This window comes from Ambystoma mexicanum, chromosome 1p, assembly GCF_040938575.1.
Source record: "Ambystoma mexicanum isolate Mex_15411 chromosome 1p, UKY_AmexF1_1, whole genome shotgun sequence".
NCBI classification, from domain to species: domain Eukaryota; kingdom Metazoa; phylum Chordata; class Amphibia; order Caudata; family Ambystomatidae; genus Ambystoma; species Ambystoma mexicanum.
In genome coordinates, this window is record NC_090921.1 from 1,027,686,215 (window position 1) to 1,027,705,326 (window position 19,112).

The 19,112-nt window shown below is 41.4% G+C and overlaps 9 non-coding genes across 9 annotated transcripts; all 9 read right to left on the reverse strand.

The window, feature by feature from the left end:
- Positions 1-438: 438 nt before the first annotated feature.
- Positions 439-524, reverse strand: TRNAY-GUA (transfer RNA tyrosine (anticodon GUA)). Its single transcript is given in 2 exon segments — positions 439-474; positions 488-524. It is a non-coding gene; the product is annotated as a tRNA-Tyr (tRNA).
- Positions 525-2,361: 1,837 nt separating this feature from the next.
- On the reverse strand, positions 2,362-2,447 carry TRNAY-GUA (transfer RNA tyrosine (anticodon GUA)). The gene is given in 2 exon segments: positions 2,362-2,397; positions 2,411-2,447. It is a non-coding gene; the product is annotated as a tRNA-Tyr (tRNA).
- Positions 2,448-5,088: 2,641 nt separating this feature from the next.
- On the reverse strand, positions 5,089-5,174 carry TRNAY-GUA (transfer RNA tyrosine (anticodon GUA)). Its single transcript is given in 2 exon segments — positions 5,089-5,124; positions 5,138-5,174. It is a non-coding gene; the product is annotated as a tRNA-Tyr (tRNA).
- A 1,837-nt stretch (positions 5,175-7,011) lies between these two features.
- Positions 7,012-7,097, reverse strand: TRNAY-GUA (transfer RNA tyrosine (anticodon GUA)). Its single transcript is given in 2 exon segments — positions 7,012-7,047; positions 7,061-7,097. It is a non-coding gene; the product is annotated as a tRNA-Tyr (tRNA).
- Positions 7,098-8,302: 1,205 nt separating this feature from the next.
- Positions 8,303-8,388, reverse strand: TRNAY-GUA (transfer RNA tyrosine (anticodon GUA)). The gene is given in 2 exon segments: positions 8,303-8,338; positions 8,352-8,388. It is a non-coding gene; the product is annotated as a tRNA-Tyr (tRNA).
- A 560-nt stretch (positions 8,389-8,948) lies between these two features.
- On the reverse strand, positions 8,949-9,034 carry TRNAY-GUA (transfer RNA tyrosine (anticodon GUA)). The gene is given in 2 exon segments: positions 8,949-8,984; positions 8,998-9,034. It is a non-coding gene; the product is annotated as a tRNA-Tyr (tRNA).
- Positions 9,035-10,194: 1,160 nt separating this feature from the next.
- On the reverse strand, positions 10,195-10,280 carry TRNAY-GUA (transfer RNA tyrosine (anticodon GUA)). The gene is given in 2 exon segments: positions 10,195-10,230; positions 10,244-10,280. It is a non-coding gene; the product is annotated as a tRNA-Tyr (tRNA).
- Positions 10,281-10,840: 560 nt separating this feature from the next.
- Positions 10,841-10,926, reverse strand: TRNAY-GUA (transfer RNA tyrosine (anticodon GUA)). The gene is given in 2 exon segments: positions 10,841-10,876; positions 10,890-10,926. It is a non-coding gene; the product is annotated as a tRNA-Tyr (tRNA).
- Positions 10,927-18,475: 7,549 nt separating this feature from the next.
- TRNAY-GUA (transfer RNA tyrosine (anticodon GUA)) lies at positions 18,476-18,561 on the reverse strand. Its single transcript is given in 2 exon segments — positions 18,476-18,511; positions 18,525-18,561. It is a non-coding gene; the product is annotated as a tRNA-Tyr (tRNA).
- Positions 18,562-19,112: the final 551 nt, after the last annotated feature.

Consider the following 19,112-nt stretch of genomic DNA (forward strand, 5'->3'; position numbering starts at 1 on the left):
AAAAGCACATCAGTTCACAATTAAAAAAATGACCCCCTCCGCAGTCTCCCGCATGCTACTGACCTACATACTAAGGGGGAAAAGTTGAAAGGTGGCGCCTCACAGGCCATCTCCTCAGAGTATTCAGCCGTGTTGGGCCTTGACAATATTTTAATATCTTGGATGGTGTATAGTGTTCTCTCATTTCCCTTGAGAAATCAAGATTGTCAAGGGGATTCTGCTGTTTTGCCAGTTCATAGCAAGAGATGGGGATCCCAAACACCTCACAGGAAACCAATGAAGATTCGTGTTGGACAGAAAAATAACATTGTCACAGCCTCAAAGCAAAAGGCATCTATTTTCAGTGATGAAATATAATATAATTATAAATTGTCTGCTATTTTACTTTCCAAGTATTTTACTTTCCAAGTATTCAATAAAATGTGCATTTGGCAAAAGTCCTTCGAGCCGGATTTGAACCAGCGACCTAAGGATGCCTGTTTTACCACTACAGTCCTCCGCTCTACCAACTGAGCTATCGAAGGCTTGGCAAATCAGTCTCTAGCAAGCTCAATACGAGCTTCCACTTCAACCGTCGACATTCAAACATCTCTTGCAATTCGTGCAAAATACTACAAATTTGGCTTGTGAGGTTCCCGAATTGAGTAAAAGCACATCAGTTCACAATTAAAAAAATGACTCCCTCCGCAGTCTCCCGCATGTTACTGACCACCATACTAAGGAGGAAAAGTTGAAAGGCGGCGCCTCACAGGCCATCTCCTCAGAGTATTCATCAGTGTTCGGCCTTGACAATATTTTAATATCTTGGATGGTGTATAGTGTTCTCCCATTTCCCTTGAGAAATCAAGATTGTCAAGGGGATTCTGCTGTTTTGTCAGTTCATAGCAAGAGATGGGGATCCAAAATACCTCACAGGAAACCAACGAAGATTGGTGTCGGACAGAAAAATAACGTGGCCACAGCCTCAAAGCAAAAGGCATCTATTTCCAGTGATGAAATATAATATAATTATAAATTGTCTGTTATTTTACTTTCCAAGTATTCAATAAAATTTGCATTTGGCAAAAGTCCTTGGATCCGGATGTGAACCAGCGACCTAAGGATGCCTGTTGTACCACTACAGTCCTCCGCTCTACCAACTGAGCTATCGAAGGCTTGGCAAATCATTCTCTAACAAACTCAATACGAGCTTCCACTTCACCGTCGACTTGTAAACATCTCTTGCAATTCGTGCAAAATACTACAAATTTGGCTTGTGAGGTTCCCGAATTGAGTAAAAGGACATCAGTTCCCAATTAAAAAAATGACCCCCTCCGCAGTCTCCCGCATGTTACTGACCACCATACTAAGGTGGAAAAGTTGAAAGGCGGCACCTCACAGGCCATCTCCTCAGAGTATTCAGCCGCGTTGGGCCTTGACAATATTTTAATATCTTGGATGGTGTATAGTGTTCTCTCATTTTCCTTGAGAAATCAAGATTGTCAAGGGGATTATGCTGTTTTGCCAGTTCATAGCAAGAGATGGGGATCAAAGAAACACCTCACAGGAAACCAAAGAAGATTGGTGTTGGACAGAAAAATAATGTGGCCACAGCCTCAAAGCAAAAGGCATCTATTTTCAGTGATGAAATATAATATAATTATAAATTGTCTGTTATGTTATTTTCCAAGTATTTTACTTTCCAAGTATTCAATAAAATTTGCATTTGGCAAAAGTCCTTCGAGCCGGATTTGAACCAGCGACCTAAGGATGCCTGTTTTACCACTACAGTCCTCCCCTCTACCAACTGAGCTATCGAAGGCTTGGCAAACCGTTCTCTAGCAAGCTCAATTCGAGCTTCCACTTCAACCGTCGACATGCAAACATCTCTTGCAATTCGTGCAAAATACTACAAATTTGGCTCGTGAGGTTCCCGAATTGAGTAAAAGCACATCAGTTCCCAATTAAAAAAATGACCGCCTCTGCAGTCTCCCGCATGTTACTGACCACCATACTAAGGAGGAAAAGTTGAAAGGCGGCGCCTCACAGGCCATCTCCTCAGAGTATTCATCAGTGTTCGGCCTTGACAATATTTTAATATCTTGGATGGTGTATGGTGTTCTCCCATTTCCCTTGAGAAATCAAGATTGTCAAGGGGATTCTGCTGTTTTGTCAGTTCATAGCAAGAGATGGGGATCCAAAACACCTCACAGGAAACCAACGAAGATTGGTGTCGGACAGAAAAATAACGTGGCCACAGCCTCAAAGCAAAAGGCATCTATTTTCAGTGATGAAATATAATATAATTATAAATTGTCTGTTATTTTACTTTCCAAGTATTTTACTTTCCAAGTATTCAATAAAATTTGCATTTGGCAAAAGTCCTTCGAGCCGGATTTGAACCAGCGACCTAAGGATGCCTGTTTTACCACTACAGTCCTCCACTCTACCAACTGAGCTATCGAAGGCTTGGCAAATCATTCTCTAGCAAACTCAATATGAGCTTCCACTTCAACCGTCGACTTGTAAACATCTCTTGCAATTCGTGCAAAATACTACAAATTTGGCTTGTGAGGTTCCCGAATTGAGTAAAAGCACATCAGTTCCCGATTAAATAAATGACCCCCTCCGCAGTCTCCCGCATGTTAATGACCACCATACTAAGGGGGAAAAGTTGAAAGGCGCGCCTCACAGGCCATCTCCTCAGAGTATTCAGCCGTGTTGGGCCTTGACAATATTTTAATATCTTGGATGGTGTATAGTGTTCTCCCATTTCCCTTGAGAAATCAAGATTGTCAAGGGGATTCTGCTGTTTTGCCAGTTCATAGCAAGAGATGGGGATCCAAAACACCTGACAGGAAACCAATGAAGATTCGTGTTGGACAGAAAAATAACGTGGCCACAGCCTCAAAGCAAAAGGCATCTATTTTCAGTGATGAAATATAATATAATTATAAATTGTCTGTTATTTTATTTTCCAAGTATTTTACTTTCCAAGTATTCAATAAAATTTGCATTTGGCAAAAGTCCTTCGAGCCGGATTTGAACCAGCGACCTAAGGATGCCTGTTTAACCACTACAGTCCTCCGCTCTACCAACTGAGCTTTCGAAGGCTTGGCAAATCATTCTCTAGCAAACTCAATACGAGCTTCCACTTCAACCGTCGACTTGTAAACATCTCTTGCAATTCGTGCAAAATACTACAAATTTGGCTTGTGAGGTTCCCGAATTGAGTAAAAGCACATCAGTTCTGAATTAAAAAAATGACCCCCTCCGCAGTCTCCTGCATGTTAATGACCACCATACTAAGGGGGAAAAGTTGAAAGGCGGCGCCTCACAGGCCATCTCCTCAGAGTATTCAGCCGTGTTGGGCCTTGACAATATTTTAACTACAAATTTGGCTTGTGAGGTTCCCGAATTGAGTAAAAGCACATCAGTTCCGAATTAAAAAAATGACCCCCCTCCGCAGTCTCCCGCATGTTAATGACCACTATACTAAGGGGGAAAAGTTGAAAGGCGGCGCCTCACAGGCCATCTCCTCAGAGTATTCAGCCGTGTTGGGCCTTGACAATATTTTAATATCTTGGATGGTGTATAGTGTTCTCTCATTTCCCTTGAGAAATCAAGATTGTCAAGGGGATTCTGCTGTTTTGCCAGTTCATAGCAAGAGATGGGGATCCAAAACACCTCACAGGAAACCAATGAAGATTCGTGTTGGACAGAAAAATAACATGGTCACAGCCTCAAAGCAAAAGGCATCTATTTTCAGTGATGAAATATAATATAATTATAAATTGTCTGTTATTTTACTTTCCAAGTATTTTACTTTCCAAGTATTCAATAAAATGTGCATTTGGCAAAAGTCCTTCGAGCCGGATTTGAACCAGCGACGAGCTATCGAAGGCTTGGCAAATCATTCTCTAGCAAACTCAATACGAGCTTCCACTTCAACCGTCGACTTGTAAACATCTCTTGCAATTCGTGCAAAATACTACAAATTTGGCTTGTGAGGTTCCCGAATTGAGTAAAAGCACATCAGTTCCCAATTAAAAAAATGACCCCCTCCGCAGTCTCCCGCATGTTACTGACCAAAATACTAAGGGGGAAAAGTTGAAAGGCGCGCCTCACAGGCCATCTCCTCAGAGTATTCAGCCGTGTTGGGCCTTGACAATATTTTAATATCTTGGATGGTGTATAGTGTTCTCGCATTTCCCTTGAGAAATCAAGATTGTCAAGGGGATTCTGCTGTTTTGTCAGTTCATAGCAAGAGATGGGGATCCAAAACACCTCACAGGAAACCAACGAAGATTGGTGTCGGACAGAAACATAACGTGGCCACAGCCTCAAAGCAAAAGGCATCTATTTTCAGTGATGAAATATAATATAATTATAAATTGTCTGTTATTTTATTTTCCAAGCATTTTACTTTCCAAGTATTCAATAAAATTTGCATTTGGCAAAAGTCCTTCAATCTGGATTTGAACCAGCGACCTAAAGGTGCCTCTTTTACCACTACAGTCCTCTGCTCTACCAACTGAGCTATCGAAGGCTTGGCAAATCAAGCTCTAGCAAGCTCAATACGAGCTTCCACTTCAACCGTCGACATTCAAACATCTCTTGCAATTCGTGCAAAATACTACAAATTTGGCTTGTGAGGTTCCCGAATTGAGCAAAAGCACATCAGTTCACAATTAAAAAAATGACCCCCTCCGCAGTCTCCCGCATGCTACTGACCTACATACTAAGGGGGAAAAGTTGAAAGGCGGCGCCTCACAGGCCATCTCCTCAGAGTATTCAGCCGTGTTGGGCCTTGACAATATTTTAATATCTTGGATGGTGTATAGTGTTCTCTCATTTCCCTTGAGAAATCAAGATTGTCAAGGGGATTCTGCTGTTTTGCCAGTTCATAGCAAGAGATGGGGATCCCAAACACCTCACAGGAAACCAATGAAGATTCGTGTTGGACAGAAAAATAACATTGTCACAGCCTCAAAGCAAAAGGCATCTATTTTCAGTGATGAAATATAATATAATTATAAATTGTCTGCTATTTTACTTTCCAAGTATTTTACTTTCCAAGTATTCAATAAAATGTGCATTTGGCAAAAGTCCTTCGAGCCGGATTTGAACCAGCGACCTAAGGATGCCTGTTTTACCACTACAGTCCTCCGCTCTACCAACTGAGCTATCGAAGGCTTGGCAAATCAGTCTCTAGCAAGCTCAATACGAGCTTCCACTTCAACCGTCGACATTCAAACATCTCTTGCAATTCGTGCAAAATACTACAAATTTGGCTTGTGAGGTTCCCGAATTGAGTAAAAGCACATCAGTTCACAATTAAAAAAATGACTCCCTCCGCAGTCTCCCGCATGTTACTGACCACCATACTAAGGAGGAAAAGTTGAAAGGCGGCGCCTCACAGGCCATCTCCTCAGAGTATTCATCAGTGTTCGGCCTTGACAATATTTTAATATCTTGGATGGTGTATAGTGTTCTCCCATTTCCCTTGAGAAATCAAGATTGTCAAGGGGATTCTGCTGTTTTGTCAGTTCATAGCAAGAGATGGGGATCCAAAATACCTCACAGGAAACCAACGAAGATTGGTGTCGGACAGAAAAATAACGTGGCCACAGCCTCAAAGCAAAAGGCATCTATTTCCAGTGATGAAATATAATATAATTATAAATTGTCTGTTATTTTACTTTCCAAGTATTCAATAAAATTTGCATTTGGCAAAAGTCCTTGGATCCGGATGTGAACCAGCGACCTAAGGATGCCTGTTGTACCACTACAGTCCTCCGCTCTACCAACTGAGCTATCGAAGGCTTGGCAAATCATTCTCTAACAAACTCAATACGAGCTTCCACTTCACCGTCGACTTGTAAACATCTCTTGCAATTCGTGCAAAATACTACAAATTTGGCTTGTGAGGTTCCCGAATTGAGTAAAAGGACATCAGTTCCCAATTAAAAAAATGACCCCCTCCGCAGTCTCCCGCATGTTACTGACCACCATACTAAGGTGGAAAAGTTGAAAGGCGGCACCTCACAGGCCATCTCCTCAGAGTATTCAGCCGCGTTGGGCCTTGACAATATTTTAATATCTTGGATGGTGTATAGTGTTCTCTCATTTTCCTTGAGAAATCAAGATTGTCAAGGGGATTATGCTGTTTTGCCAGTTCATAGCAAGAGATGGGGATCAAAGAAACACCTCACAGGAAACCAAAGAAGATTGGTGTTGGACAGAAAAATAATGTGGCCACAGCCTCAAAGCAAAAGGCATCTATTTTCAGTGATGAAATATAATATAATTATAAATTGTCTGTTATGTTATTTTCCAAGTATTTTACTTTCCAAGTATTCAATAAAATTTGCATTTGGCAAAAGTCCTTCGAGCCGGATTTGAACCAGCGACCTAAGGATGCCTGTTTTACCACTACAGTCCTCCCCTCTACCAACTGAGCTATCGAAGGCTTGGCAAACCGTTCTCTAGCAAGCTCAATTCGAGCTTCCACTTCAACCGTCGACATGCAAACATCTCTTGCAATTCGTGCAAAATACTACAAATTTGGCTCGTGAGGTTCCCGAATTGAGTAAAAGCACATCAGTTCCCAATTAAAAAAATGACCGCCTCTGCAGTCTCCCGCATGTTACTGACCACCATACTAAGGAGGAAAAGTTGAAAGGCGGCGCCTCACAGGCCATCTCCTCAGAGTATTCATCAGTGTTCGGCCTTGACAATATTTTAATATCTTGGATGGTGTATGGTGTTCTCCCATTTCCCTTGAGAAATCAAGATTGTCAAGGGGATTCTGCTGTTTTGTCAGTTCATAGCAAGAGTTGGGGATCCAAAACACCTCACAGGAAACCAACGAAGATTGGTGTCGGACAGAAAAATAACGTGGCCACAGCCTCAAAGCAAAAGGCATCTATTTTCAGTGATGAAATATAATATAATTATAAATTGTCTGTTATTTTACTTTCCAAGTATTTTACTTTCCAAGTATTCAATAAAATTTGCATTTGGCAAAAGTCCTTCGAGCCGGATTTGAACCAGCGACCTAAGGATGCCTGTTTTACCACTACAGTCCTCCACTCTACCAACTGAGCTATCGAAGGCTTGGCAAATCATTCTCTAGCAAACTCAATATGAGCTTCCACTTCAACCGTCGACTTGTAAACATCTCTTGCAATTCGTGCAAAATACTACAAATTTGGCTTGTGAGGTTCCCGAATTGAGTAAAAGCACATCAGTTCCCGATTAAATAAATGACCCCCTCCGCAGTCTCCCGCATGTTAATGACCACCATACTAAGGGGGAAAAGTTGAAAGGCGCGCCTCACAGGCCATCTCCTCAGAGTATTCAGCCGTGTTGGGCCTTGACAATATTTTAATATCTTGGATGGTGTATAGTGTTCTCCCATTTCCCTTGAGAAATCAAGATTGTCAAGGGGATTCTGCTGTTTTGCCAGTTCATAGCAAGAGATGGGGATCCAAAACACCTGACAGGAAACCAATGAAGATTCGTGTTGGACAGAAAAATAACGTGGCCACAGCCTCAAAGCAAAAGGCATCTATTTTCAGTGATGAAATATAATATAATTATAAATTGTCTGTTATTTTATTTTCCAAGCATTTCACTTTCCAAGTATTCAATAAAATTTGCATTTGGCAAAAGTCCTTCAATCTGGATTTGAACCAGCGACCTAAGGATGCCTGTTTTACCACTACAGTCCTCTGCTCTACCAACTGAGCTATCGAAGGCTTGGCAAATCAGTTTCTAGCAAGCTCAATACGAGCTTCCACTTCAACCGTCGACATTCAAACATCTCTTGCAATTCGTGCAAAATACTACAAATTTGGCTTGTGAGATTCCCGAATAGAGTAAAAGCACATCAGTTCACAATTAAAAAAATGACCCCCTCCGCAGTCTCCCGCATGTTACTGACCACCATACTAAGGGGGAAAAGTTGAAAGGCGGCGCCTCACAGGCCATCTCCTCAGAGTATTCAGCCGTGTTGGGCCTTGACAATATTTTAATATCTTGGATGGTGTATAGTGTTCTCTCATTTCCCTTGAGAAATCAAGATTGTCAAGGGGATTCTGCTGTTTTGCCAGTTCATAGCAAGAGATGGGGATCCAAAACACCTCACAGGAAACCAATGAAGATTCGTGTTGGACAGAAAAATAAGGTGGTCACAGCCTCAAAGCAAAAGGCATCTATTTTCAGTGATGAAATATAATATAATTATAAATTGTCTGTTATTTTACTTTCCAAGTATTTTACTTTACAAGTATTCAATAAAATGTGCATTTGGCAAAAGTCCTTCGAGCCGGATTTGAACCAGCGACCTAAGGATGCCTGTTTTACCACTACAGTCCTCCGCTCTACCAACTGAGCTATCAAAGGCTTGGCAAATCAGTCTCGAGCAAGCTCAATACGAGCTTCCACTTCAACCGTCGACATTCAAACATATCTTGCAATTCGTGCAAAATACTACAAATTTGGCTTGTGAAGTTCCCGAATTGAGTAAAAGCACATCAGTTCACAATTAAAAAAATGACCCCCTCCGCAGTCTCCCGCATGTTACTGACCACCATACAAAGGAGGAAAAGTTGAAAGGCGGCGCCTCACAGGCCATCTCCTCAGAGTATTCATCAGTGTTCGGCCTTGACAATATTTTAATATCTTGGATGGTGTATAGTGTTCTCCCATTTCCCTTGAGAAATCAAGATTGTCAAGGGGATTCTGCTGTTTTGTCAGTTCATAGCAAGAGATGGGGATCCAAAATACCTCACAGGAAACCAACGAAGATTGGTGTCGGACAGAAAAATAACGTGGCCACAGCCTCAAAGCAAAAGGCATCTATTTTCAGTGATTAAATATAATATAATTATAAATTGTCTGTTATTTTACTTTCCAAGTATTTTACTTTCCAAGTATTCAATGAAATGTGCATTTGGCAAAAGTCCTTCGAGCCGGATTTGAACCAGCGACCTAAGGATTCCTGTTTTACCACTACAGTCCTCCGCTCTACCAACTGAGCTATCAAAGGCTTGGCAAATGAACTCTAGCAAACTCAATACGAGCTTCCACTTCAACCGCCGACTTGTAAACATCTCTTGCAATTCGTGCAAAATACTACAAATTTGGCTTGTGAGGTTCCCGAATTGAGTAAAAGCACATCAGTTCCCAATTAAAAAAATGACCCCCTCCGCAGTCTCCCGCATGTTACTGACCACCATACTAAGGGGGAAAAGTTGAAAGGCGGCGCCTCACAGGCCATCTCCTCAGAGTATTCATCAGTGTTCGGCCTTGACAATATTTTAATATCTTGGATGGTGTATAGTGTTCTCCCATTTCCCTTGAGAAATCAAGATTGTCAAGGGGATTCTGCTGTTTTGTCAGTTCATAGCAAGAGATGGGGATCCAAAATACCTCACAGGAAACCAACGAAGATTGGTGTCGGACAGAAAAATAACGTGGCCACAGCCTCAAAGCAAAAGGCATCTATTTTCAGTGATGAAATATAATATAATTATAAATTGTCTGTTATTTTACTTTCCAAGTATTTTACTTTCCAAGTATTCAATAAAATGTGCATTTGGCAAAAGTCCTTTGAGCCGGATTTGAACCAGCGACGAGCTATCGAAGGCTTGGCAAATCATTCTCTAGCAAACTCAATACGAGCTTCCACTTCAACCGTCGACTTGTAAACATCTCTTGCAATTCGTGCAAAATACTACAAATTTGGCTTGTGAGGTTCCCGAATTGAGTAAAAGCACACAGTTCCCAATTAAAAAAATGACCCCCTCCGCAGTCTCCCGCATGTTACTGACCACCATACTAAGGGGGAAAAGTTGAAAGGCGCGCCTCACAAGCCATCTCCTCAGAGTATTCAGCCGTGTTGGGCCTTGACAATATTTTAATGTCTTGGATGGTGTATAGTGTTCTCCCATTTCCCTTGAGAAATCGAGATTGTCAAGGGGATTCTGCTGTTTTGCCAGTTCATAGCAAGAGATGGGGATCAAAAAAACACCTCACAGGAAACCAAAGAAGATTGGTGTTGGACAGAAAAATAATGTGGACACAGCCTCAAAGCAAAAGGCATCTATTTTCAGTGATGAAATATAATATAATTATAAATTGTCTGTTATGTTATTTTCCAAGTATTTTACTTTACAAGTATTCAATAAAATGTGCATTTGGCAAAAGTCCTTCGAGCCGGATTTGAACCAGCGACCTAAGGATGCCTGTTTTACCACTACAGTCCTCCGCTCTACCAACTGAGCTATCAAAGGCTTGGCAAATCAGTCTCGAGCAAGCTCAATATGAGCTTCCACTTCAACCGTCGACATTCAAACATATCTTGCAATTCGTGCAAAATACTACAAATTTGGCTTGTGAAGTTCCCGAATTGAGTAAAAGCACATCAGTTCACAATTAAAAAAATGACCCCCTCCGCAGTCTCCCGCATGTTACTGACCACCATACAAAGGAGGAAAAGTTGAAAGGCGGCGCCTCACAGGCCATCTCCTCAGAGTATTCATCAGTGTTCGGCCTTGACAATATTTTAATATCTTGGATGGTGTATAGTGTTCTCCCATTTCCCTTGAGAAATCAAGATTGTCAAGGGGATTCTGCTGTTTTGTCAGTTCATAGCAAGAGATGGGGATCCAAAATACCTCACAGGAAACCAACGAAGATTGGTGTCGGACAGAAAAATAACGTGGCCACAGCCTCAAAGCAAAAGGCATCTATTTTCAGTGATTAAATATAATATAATTATAAATTGTCTGTTATTTTACTTTCCAAGTATTTTACTTTCCAAGTATTCAATGAAATGTGCATTTGGCAAAAGTCCTTCGAGCCGGATTTGAACCAGCGACCTAAGGATTCCTGTTTTACCACTACAGTCCTCCGCTCTACCAACTGAGCTATCAAAGGCTTGGCAAATGAACTCTAGCAAACTCAATACGAGCTTCCACTTCAACCGCCGACTTGTAAACATCTCTTGCAATTCGTGCAAAATACTACAAATTTGGCTTGTGAGGTTCCCGAATTGAGTAAAAGCACATCAGTTCCCAATTAAAAAAATGACCCCCTCCGCAGTCTCCCGCATTTTACTGACCACCATACTAAGGGGGAAAAGTTGAAAGGCGGCGCCTCACAGGCCATCTCCTCAGAGTATTCATCAGTGTTCGGCCTTGACAATATTTTAATATCTTGGATGGTGTATAGTGTTCTCCCATTTCCCTTGAGAAATCAAGATTGTCAAGGGGATTCTGCTGTTTTGTCAGTTCATAGCAAGAGATGGGGATCCAAAATACCTCACAGGAAACCAACGAAGATTGGTGTCGGACAGAAAAATAACGTGGCCACAGCCTCAAAGCAAAAGGCATCTATTTTCAGTGATGAAATATAATATAATTATAAATTGTCTGTTATTTTACTTTCCAAGTATTTTACTTTCCAAGTATTCAATAAAATGTGCATTTGGCAAAAGTCCTTTGAGCCGGATTTGAACCAGCGACGAGCTATCGAAGGCTTGGCAAATCATTCTCTAGCAAACTCAATACGAGCTTCCACTTCAACCGTCGACTTGTAAACATCTCTTGCAATTCGTGCAAAATACTACAAATTTGGCTTGTGAGGTTCCCGAATTGAGTAAAAGCACACAGTTCCCAATTAAAAAAATGACCCCCTCCGCAGTCTCCCGCATGTTACTGACCACCATACTAAGGGGGAAAAGTTGAAAGGCGCGCCTCACAAGCCATCTCCTCAGAGTATTCAGCCGTGTTGGGCCTTGACAATATTTTAATGTCTTGGATGGTGTATAGTGTTCTCCCATTTCCCTTGAGAAATCGAGATTGTCAAGGGGATTCTGCTGTTTTGCCAGTTCATAGCAAGAGATGGGGATCAAAAAAACACCTCACAGGAAACCAAAGAAGATTGGTGTTGGACAGAAAAATAATGTGGCCACAGCCTCAAAGCAAAAGGCATCTATTTTCAGTGATGAAATATAATATAATTATAAATTGTCTGTTATGTTATTTTCCAAGTATTTTACTTTCCAAGTATTCAATAAAATTTGCATTTGGCAAAAGTCCTTCGAGCCGGATTTGAACCAGCGACCTAAGGATGCCTGTTTTACCACTACAGTCCTCTCCTCTACCAACTGAGCTATCGAAGGCTTGGCAAACCGTTCTCTAGCAAGCTCAATTCGAGCTTCCACTTCAACCGTCGACATGCAAACATCTCTTGCAATTCGTGCAAAATACTACAAATTTGGCTTGTGAGGTTCCCGAATTGAGTAAAAGCACATCAGTTCCCAATTAAAAAAATGACCGACTCCGCAGTCTCCCGCATGTTACTGACCACCATACTAAGGAGGAAAAGTTGAAAGGCGGCGCCTCACAGGCCATCTCCTCAGAGTATTCATCAGTGTTCGGCCTTGACAATATTTTAATATCTTGGATGGTGTATGGTGTTCTCCCATTTCCCTTGAGAAATCAAGATTGTCAAGGGGATTCTGCTGTTTTGTCAGTTCATAGCAAGAGATGGGGATCCAAAACACCTCACAGGAAACCAACGAAGATTGGTGTCGGACAGAAAAATAACGTGGCCACAGCCTCAAAGCAAAAGGCATCTATTTTCAGTGATGAAATATAATATAATTATAAACTGTCTGTTATTTTACTTTCCAAGTATTTTACTTTCCAAGTATTCAATAAAATTTGCATTTGGCAAAAGTCCTTTGAGCCGGATTTGAACCAGCGACCTAAGGATGCCTGTTTTACCACTACAGTCCTCCGCTCTACCAACTGAGCTATCGAAGGCTTGGCAAATCATTCTCTAGCAAACTCAATACGAGCTTCCACTTCAACCGTCGACTTGTAAACATCTCTTGCAATTCGTGCAAAATACTACAAATTTGGCTTGTGAGGTTCCCGAATTGAGTAAAAGCACATCAGTTCCCAATTAAAAAAATGACCCCCTCCGCAGTCTCCCGCATGTTAATGACCACTATACTAAGGGGGAAAAGTTGAAAGGCGGCGCCTCACAGGCCATCTCCTCAGAGTATTCAGCCGTGTTGGGCCTTGACAATATTTTAATATCTTGGATGGTGTATAGTGTTCTCTCATTTCCCTTGAGAAATCAAGATTGTCAAGGGGATTCTGCTGTTTTGCCAGTTCATAGCAAGAGATGGGGATCCAAAATACCTGACAGGAAACCAATGAAGATTCGTGTTGGACAGAAAAATAACGTGGCCACAGCCTCAAAGCAAAAGGCATCTATTTTCAGTGATGAAATATAATATAATTATAAATCGTCTGTTATTTTACTTTCCAAGTATTTTACTTTCCAAGTATTCAATAAAATGTGCATTTGGCAAGAGTCCTTCGAGCCAGATTTGAACCAGCGACCTAAGGATGCCTGTTTTACCACTACAGTCCTCCGCTCTACCAACTGAGCTATCGAAGGCCTGGCAAATCAGTCTCTAGCAAGCTCAATACGAGCTTCCACTTCAACCGTCGACATTCAAACATCTCTTGCAATTCGTGCAAAATACTACAAATTTGGCTTGTGAGGTTCCCGAATTGAGCAAAATCACATCAGTTCACAATTAAAAAAATGACCCCCTCCGCAGTCTCCCGCATGTTACTGACCAACATACTAAGGGGGAAAAGTTGAAAGGCGGCGCCTCACAGGCCATCTCCTCAGAGTATTCAGCCGTGTTGGGCCTTGACAATATTTTAATATCTTGGATGGTGTATAGTGTTCTCTCATTGCCCTTGAGAAATCAAGATTGTCAAGGGGATTCTGCTGTTTTGCCAGTTCATAGCAAGAGATGGGGATCCAAAACACCTCACAGGAAACCAATGAAGATTCGTGTTGGACAGAAAAATAACATGGTCACAGCCTCAAAGCAAAAGGCATCGATTTTCAGTGATGAAATATAATATAATTATAAATTGTCTGCTATTTTACTTTCCAAGTATTTTACTTTCCAAGTATTCAATAAAATGTGCATTTGGCAAAAGTCCTTCGAGCCGGATTTGAACCAGCGACCTAAGGATGCCTGTTTGACCACTACAGTCCTCCGCTGTACCAACTGAACTATCGAAGGCTTGGCAAATCAGTCTCTAGCAAGCTCAATACGAGCTTCCACTTCAACCGTCGACATTCAAACATCTCTTGCAATTTGTGCAAAATACTACAAATTTGGCTTGTGAGGTTCCCGAATTGAGTAAAAGCACATCAGTTCACAATTAAAAAAATGACCCCCTCCGCAGTCTCCCGCATGTTACTGACCACCATACTAAGGAGGAAAAGTTGAAAGGTGGCGCCTCACAGGCCATCTCCTCAGTGTTCGGCCTTGACAATATTTTAATATCTTGGATGGTGTATAGTGTTCTCCCATTTCCCTTGAGAAATCAAGATTGTCAAGGGGATTCTGCTGTTTTGTCAGTTCATAGCAAGAGATGGGGATCCAAAATACCTCACAGGAAACCAACGAAGATTGGTGTCGGACAGAAAAATAACGTGGCCACAGCCTCAAAGCAAAAGGCATCTATTTTCAGTGATGAAATATAATATAATTATAAATTGTCTGTTATTTTACTTTCCAAGTATTTTACTTTCCAAGTATTCAATAAAATGTGCATTTGGCAAAAGTCCTTTGAGCCGGATTTGAACCAGCGACGAGCTATCGAAGGCTTGGCAAATCATTCTCTAGCAAACTCAATACGAGCTTCCACTTCAACCGTCGACTTCTAAACATCTCTTGCAATTCGTGCAAAATACTACAAATTTGGCTTGTGAGGTTCCCGAGTTGAGTAAAAGCACATCAGTTCCCAATTAAAAAAATGACCCCCTCCGCAGTCTCCCGCATGTTACTGACCACCATACTAAGGGGGAAAAGTTGAAAGGCGCGCCTCACAGGCCATCTCCTCAGAGTATTCAGGCGTGTTGGGCCTTGACAATATTTTAATATCTTGGATGGTGTATAGTGTTCTCCCATTTCCCTTGAGAAATCAAGATTGTCAAGGGGATTCTGCTGTTTTGTCAGTTCATAGCAAGAGATGGGGATCCAAAACACCTCACAGGAAACCAACGAAGATTGGTGTCGGACAGAAACATAACGTGGCCACAGCCTCAAAGCAAAAGGCATCTATTTTCAGTGATGAAATATAATATAATTATAAATTGTCTGTTATTTTATTTTCCAAGCATTTTACTTTCCAAGTATTCAATAAAATTTGCATTTGGCAAAAGTCCTTCAATCTGTATTTGAACCAGCGACCTAAGGATGCCTGTTTCACCACTACAGTCCTCTGCTCTACCAACTGAGCTATCGAAGGCTTGGCAAATCAGTCTCTAGCAAGCTCAATACGAGCTTCCACTTCAACCGTCGACATTCAAACATCTCTTGCAATTCGTGCAAAATACTACAAATTTGGCTTGTGAGGTTCCCGAATTGAGCAAAAGCACATCAGTTCAAAATTAAAAAAATGACCCCCTCCGCAGTCTCCCGCATGTTACTGACCACCATACTAAGGGGGAAAAGTTGAAAGGCGGCGCCTCACATGCCATCTCCGCAGAGTATTCAGCCGTGTTGGGCCTTGACAATATTTTAATATCTTGGATGGTGTATAGTGTTCTCCCATTTCCCTTGAGAAATCAAGATTGTCAAGGGGATTCTGCTGTTTTGCCAGTTCATAGCAAGAGATGGGGATCCAAAACACCTCACATGAAACCAATGAAGATTTGTGTTGGACAGAAACATAACGTGGCCACAGCCTCAAAGCAAAAGGCATCTATTTTCAGTGATGAAATATAATATAATTATAAATTGTCTGTTATTTTACTTTCCAAGTATTTTACTTTCCAAGTATTCAATAAAATTTGCATTTGGCAAAAGTCCTTCGAGCCGGATTTGAACCAGCGACCTAAGGATGCCTGTTGTACCACTACAGTCCTCCGCTCTACCAACTGAGCTATGGAAGGCTTGGCAAATCATTCTCTAGCAAACTCAATACAAGCTTCCACTTCTACCATCGACTTGTAAACATCTCTTGCAATTCGTGCAAAATACTACAAATTTGGCTTGTGAGGTTCCCGAATTGAGTAAAAGCACATCAGTTCCCAATTAAAAAAATGACCCCCTCCGCAGTCTCCCGCATGTTACTGACCACCATACTAAGGGGGAAAAGTTGAAAGGCGGCACCTCACAGGCCATCTCCTCAGAGTATTCAGCCGCGTTGGGCCTTGACAATATTTTAATATCTTGGATGGTGTATAGTGTTCTCTCATTTTCCTTGAGAAATCAAGATTGTCAAGGGGATTATGCTGTTTTGCCAGTTCATAGCAAGAGATGGGGATCAAAAAAACACCTCACAGGAAACCAAAGAAGATTGGTGTTGGACAGAAAAATAATGTGGCCACAGCCTCAAAGCAAAAGGCATCTATTTTCAGTGATGAAATATAATATAATTATAAATTGTCTGTTATGTTATTTTCCAAGTATTTTACTTTCCAAGTATTCAATAAAATTTGCATTTGGCAAAAGTCCTTCGAGCCGGATTTGAACCAGCGACCTAAGGATGCCTGTTTTACCACTACAGTCCTCTCCTCTACCAACTGAGCTATCGAAGGCTTGGCAAACCGTTCTCTAGCAAGCTCAATTCGAGCTTCCACTTCAACCGTCGACATGCAAACATCTCTTGCAATTCGTGCAAAATACTACAAATTTGGCTTGTGAGGTTCCCGAATTGAGTAAAAGCACATCAGTTCACAATTAAAAAAATGACTCCCTCCGCAGTCTCCCGCATGTTACTGACCACCATACTAAGGAGGAAAAGTTGAAAGGCGGCGCCTCACAGGCCATCTCCTCAGAGTATTCATCAGTGTTCGGCCTTGACAATATTTTAATATCTTGGATGGTGTATAGTGTTCTCCCATTTCCCTTGAGAAATCAAGATTGTCAAGGGGATTCTGCTGTTTTGTCAGTTCATAGCAAGAGATGGGGATCCAAAATACCTCACAGGAAACCAACGAAGATTGGTGTCGGACAGAAAAATAACGTGGCCACAGCCTCAAAGCAAAAGGCATCTATTTCCAGTGATGAAATATAATATAATTATAAATTGTCTGTTATTTTACTTTCCAAGTATTCAATAAAATTTGCATTTGGCAAAAGTCCTTCGATCCGGATGTGAACCAGCGACCTAAGGATGCCTGTTGTACCACTACAGTCCTCCGCTCTACCAACTGAGCTATCGAAGGCTTGGCAAATCATTCTCTAGCAAACTCAATACGAGCTTCCACTTCACCGTCGACTTGTAAACATCTCTTGGAATTCGTGCAAAATACTACAAATTTGGCTTGTGAGGTTCCCGAATTGAGTAAAAGGACATCAGTTCCCAATTAAAAAAATGACCCCCTCCGCAGTCTCCCGCATGTTACTGACCACCATACTAAGGGGGAAAAGTTGAAAGGCGGCACCTCACAGGCCATCTCCTCAGAGTATTCAGCCGCGTTGGGCCTTGACAATATTTTAATATCTTGGATGGTGTATAGTGTTGTCTCATTTTCCTTGAGAAATCAAGATTGTCAAGGGGATTATGCTGTTTTGCCAGTTCATAGCAAGAGATGGGGATCAAAGAAACACCTCACAGGAAACCAAAGAAGATTGGTGTTGGACAGAAAAATAATGTGGCCACAGCCTCAAAGCAAAAGGCATCTATTTTCAGTGATGAAATATAATATAATTATAAATTGTCTGTTATGTTATTTTCCAAGTATTTTACTTTCCAAGTATTCAATAAAATTTGCATTTGGCAGAAGTCCTTCGAGCCGGATTTGAACCAGCGACCTAAGGATGCCTGTTTTACCACTACAGTCCTCCCCTCTACCAACTGAGCTATCGATGGCTTGGCAAACCATTCTCTAGCAAGCTCAATTCGAGCTTCCACTTCAACCGTCGACATGCAAACATCTCTTGCAATTCGTGCAAAATACTACAAATTTGGCTCGTGAGGTTCCCGAATTGAGTAAAAGCACATCAGTTCCCAATTAAAAAAATGACCGCCTCTGCAGTCTCCCGCATGTTACTGACCACCATACTAAGGAGGAAAAGTTGAAAGGCGGCGCCTCACAGGCCATCTCCTCAGAGTATTCATCAGTGTTCGGCCTTGACAATATTTTAATATCTTGGATGGTGTATGGTGTTCTCCCATTTCCCTTGAGAAATCAAGATTGTCAAGGGGATTCTGCTGTTTTGTCAGTTCATAGCAAGAGATGGGGATCCAAAACACCTCACAGGAAACCAACGAAGATTGGTGTCGGACAGAAAAATAACGTGGCCACAGCCTCAAAGCAAAAGGCATCTATTTTCAGTGATGAAATATAATATAATTATAAATTGTCTGTTATTTTACTTTCCAAGTATTTTACTTTCCAAGTATTCAATAAAATTTGCATTTGGCAAAAGTCCTTCGAGCCGGATTTGAACCAGCGACCTAAGGATGCCTGTTTTACCACTACAGTCCTCCACTCTACCAACTGAGCTATCGAAGGCTTGGCAAATCATTCTCTAGCAAACTCAATATGAGCTTCCACTTCAACCGTCGACTTGTAAACATCTCTTGCAATTCGTGCAAAATACTACAAATTTGGCTTGTGAGGTTCCCGAATTGAGTAAAAGCACATCAGTTCCCGATTAAATAAATGACCCCCTCCGCAGTCTCCCGCATGTTAATGACCACCATACTAAGGGGGAAAAGTTGAAAGGCGCGCCTCACAGGCCATCTCCTCAGAGTATTCAGCCGTGTTGGGCCTTGACAATATTTTAATATCTTGGATGGTGTATAGTGTTCTCCCATTTCCCTTGAGAAATCAAGATTGTCAAGGGGATTCTGCTGTTTTGCCAGTTCATAGCAAGAGATGGGGATCCAAAACACCTGACAGGAAACCAATGAAGATTCGTGTTGGACAGAAAAATAACGTGGCCACAGCCTCAAAGCAAAAGGCATCTATTTTCAGTGATGAAATATAATATAATTATAAATTGTCTGTTATTTTATTTTCCAAGCATTTCACTTTCCAAGTATTCAATAAAATTTGCATTT